The following is a 3,837-nucleotide window of genomic DNA, read 5'->3' as shown; positions in this document are numbered from 1 at the left end:
TGGAATTTTCACATAGACTCTTATGGAACTTGCAAATTTTCACGCGAGTTTGTTCAATTTAAATCAAAGTGCAATTTACGAACTTTGCTAAAAATTGAATATGTTACAAAACCCGAAATTATAAACCAATTAAAAAGGAACCACAATTACTATCCTCACAGTTGCTGTGATATAATAAAATTCATTAAAATCTGAAACTGAACGTAGAGAAGTTGCGAAGTATGTAATAATTAACGTTGTTGCGACGATCAGTTCTCGAGTATTACGAATGTATGCGTAGATATACGTATCGATTTATTATGGACATGTGTGAGATCAGTAAGACTGTACACACTTTTAGAAAAGTTGCCAATTACACTTTTGAACATGACTAAAAGACTATCTCGAAAAAACTACCTAACAGTATTTTTAATGGATAGAGATCGTACAACAAAATTCGCGAGTTGAAAGCTATCTCAGCGCCTCAGTTTCTAAGTAAGGTGTAAATAAAATACCTATTTAACCTATTTTACATATATAATAAATACATTATGGCGGTTCATTGAGTCCGCGTACTTCAAAAATTGAATTTTGGTCAGGTTCTTCACGAAATGAACGACTGTGGTGATTTCGTGCGTTGGATCGATTCGAGGGGGTTTTGGTGTAACGGAGTAAGGAGGACGCGAGCAGCGTGCACGTAGGCGTCGTTCGCGGAGGTATCCTCGTGCCGACTCGAACCTACAGGTGGTAGGAGGCGCGGTCAGGCGGGAGGGTGGCGGCGGATTCTGCTCAGGGTATAATAGAGGGTGCAACAGCCCTCTGCGTTCACTCTTCGAGCACGCACGGTCCTCGCCAAAAAGTCCGCGAGATCGTCACGTTCGTCGCTAAGAAAACTTTAGCCAAACAGTGATTTCCACGACGCGTTCGTCCATTTGAGATCTCGTCGGAGATACCAGGGAGTGATCCTCGCCATCCGAGAGGAACAAGTGCTTCGAGATCTAGCTCAGGTAGGAAGCTTCGACCTGGCGCGGCCGCCTACACCCCTTTCGGTTTTCTCGCGGCGTTTCTCCATGGAATTCCGCTCGGCATAGTTCGGCGCGGTATCCCTTCGCCGGCGTGACGTAGGCTTCCTCGAATTGGATTCGTTCTTGGAGACAAAACAATTAAGCGTTGCGCGTCACTTGCACCGGAAGCGACCGTTAATCGTCTTGTTTACCGCGTAATTTTCCGCGCTACTTCAGCCGTGAACCGCGACCCCCAACCGGAGGAATCGTCGCGATTTTCACGAGGAACTGAGGGAACCGGCTGGGATCCAATGTGCGAGTAGAGGAACCGACGTCAGCTCGCGGGAAGTCGATGGAAGATGTCGACTCTTCGGTTACTTTCAATTGCAAATTGCCAACGAAACGAATTGTGCGAAGTCGTTTGTTTAATTTTGTACGCGCCTCCTTTTTGGGGAAATATCAGAGCTAGTTATGTTTAAGTGCATAAGTGTTTTGATCGGACCATCTAATAAAGATGCTTAACCCTTTGACAGCGAAGGCTGTGTATACGTCACCGAGAAACGGACTCGGAGAAATGTTTGTATTCGTTGAAACAATTTTTAACAAGTATCAGCTTATAGGGAATGATGAAACGAAATTTTTTTTATATTTACAGTTTATTCGTACGGCCCTTAGTTTCAAAAATAAAGATTGGAAAAGTAGAAGTTCGTTGGAAGGATTAAATTTCAGGAAAGAGGTCTGGGTTAGGTCTGCTTATCTTCGTTAAATCAATTTTTTTTAAAATATAAACTTATAGAGGATAACGAAACGAAACTTTTTTATATTTACAGATTATTCATAGGACGCTTAGTTACGAAAAGAAAAATTGGAAAATGAGAAATTCGTTGGAAGAATTGAATTTCAGGAGAAAGGTCTTCTAAGATTTCAATTTTTATCTCTGAAACTAAACGTCGTATGAATAAACTGTAAACGTTTATGAACAAGTTTCGGTTTGTCATTCTGTATAGGGTGCTATTTCTTTTTAAATTCGATTGTTCGACTGTTGTCATTTTTCTTGAAGACAACAGCAACAGGATCAGACCACTACGAGATCTCAGAAAGAAGGTCTTTTAAAATTGTTATTTTTGAAACTAAACTTTCTATGAATATACTGTAAATATAAAAAAGTTCCGTCTCATCGTTCCCTATAAGCTGATATTTTTTTTAAATTCACACCTTTGCGGCTCTTTGATTTTCCAATATGAATCTTCCCGCAGTCAAAGGGTTAACTCGCATTCTTACGATAGTAGGTGTATACCTAAGTTACGTAGATTTTTGTGTTGATTTACTTTATTAACCAAGTGAAATCTACACATTTTCAAAGAAGTACGTTATTCATTTATTTCGATGCAAGATGAATAACATCTCTAATATTCTACCTAAATATGAGGATGTATGACGACGTTTATGCGATAACGCTGGAAGGCACATCAGCCAATCGTAACATTTTCAAGGGGTAAAAACTACCCTCGAACTAGCGAATGAAATACCTCCTTAATTTCTCAAAAACTGACGGAGACACATAAAAATGTTAAACATAAAAAAAAAGTCTTCTATTCAGAATACCCCATTCTATCGAAATCGACAGTAGAAATTGGTTCTAGCATTAAAGAAGAAATAATAATTGAGGCTTTACCTTATGCAAGATTCTTAAAAGTATAATTTTCTCAGCTCGTCTGTGACTTACAATGACAGTCAATGTTTTACGGCATCTCCAATCATCAGCTTCTTCGATGAAATTTTGCCTCGCAAATCATATTCAACAGGTAGCGCCGACCGGCGACTTCCGAGCCTGTGGAGGAATGAGCTTTTCCAACCTAGCCCAGTAAAAAGTACTGAAAGGCTTGCGTGATTTACAAGTTCGAGAAAAGCACAAAATGTTCACTTCTTTACTCGAAGTCTGTAAATAATTGTTCGTCTACAAGAGCAACCACGCATTTAATTAAAGTATGTAGCTTAATGAAATTCTCTGTTCCCACATGAACATGCGACAAGAACATATTTGTAAGCATCAACTCGAACGTATTACCACATATCAGACACATTAATTCGAAACAGGACTCACTAACACATCCAGGAAGAATTAATTTTGATCTACCCATTCGTATTTTTTGAAAACTGCAAAGGAACGTAGAAATATAGAGCGAGGTTAGGGTAAAACGAATGCTACTGGCTAGAAGATCTCGCTTCATTTTTCAAGAAGATAAACTTATACCGCTTTCATAACGAACGATTCGTATCGTCGTTCCTACATTTCTTAGAGTGGTTAAGTATTAAGCAACGTTGTACAATCCACCCTTGTTGTCTGACCTACAAAGTATCGTCTTCCGGTACGCCTCTCTAGGCTTCGTGAGCTCGCGTACACGAATTCCTAAACACACTTGAAGATATAAAGTATCTTTGCGACTTGTTTCTTCCTACTCATGAAAATTTCGAGATTTCTTCTTTTATGCAGCAACGTGCTACTGCAACTTGTTGCCTTCAAACGAGGCATCGTTCTATTTCATCTTGACGAATAAATAGACAAATAGACAAATAAATGAGTCAATAAATGAAGGAATGAATATATATATTTATACGAATTGATGGAAGCTACGAAATTAGACGAGCAATAGACAAGCAAATGAGCCAATGAATGAAGCAATAAATATACATACATATTCTTATATGAATTGATGGAAGCTACGAAATCAGACGAGCAATAGACAAGCAAATGAGCCAATAAATTAAGCAATAAATATACATACATATTTTTATATGAATTGATAGAAGCTACGAAATCAGACGAGCAATAGACAAGCAAATGAGGCAATAA

The 3,837-nt window shown here is 38.8% G+C and overlaps 2 protein-coding genes across 3 annotated transcripts in view; one reads left to right on the top strand and one right to left on the bottom strand.

Moving 5' to 3' along the window:
* Positions 1-3,837, bottom strand: part of LOC128878058 (DNA ligase 3) — a 63,078-nt gene that overhangs the window by 38,640 nt on the left and 20,601 nt on the right. The window lies entirely within an intron of this gene.
* Positions 1-3,837, top strand: part of LOC128878068 (uncharacterized) — a 35,308-nt gene that overhangs the window by 12,208 nt on the left and 19,263 nt on the right. Inside the window, exon 1 of one of the 2 annotated variants that reach the window (XM_054125916.1) lies at positions 838-986. The exons of the other annotated variant lie outside the window; for it this stretch is intronic. The gene's annotated coding sequence lies outside the window, so the exon portion shown is untranslated. Of the gene's footprint in view, positions 1-837; positions 987-3,837 lie in introns of those variants that run through there. 2 annotated transcript variants of the gene reach the window in all.

The sequence above is a fragment of the Hylaeus volcanicus genome, chromosome 6 (genome assembly GCF_026283585.1).
Source record: "Hylaeus volcanicus isolate JK05 chromosome 6, UHH_iyHylVolc1.0_haploid, whole genome shotgun sequence".
Lineage (NCBI taxonomy): Eukaryota > Metazoa > Arthropoda > Insecta > Hymenoptera > Colletidae > Hylaeus > Hylaeus volcanicus.
This window is presented reverse-complemented; position numbering and strand designations above follow the sequence as displayed.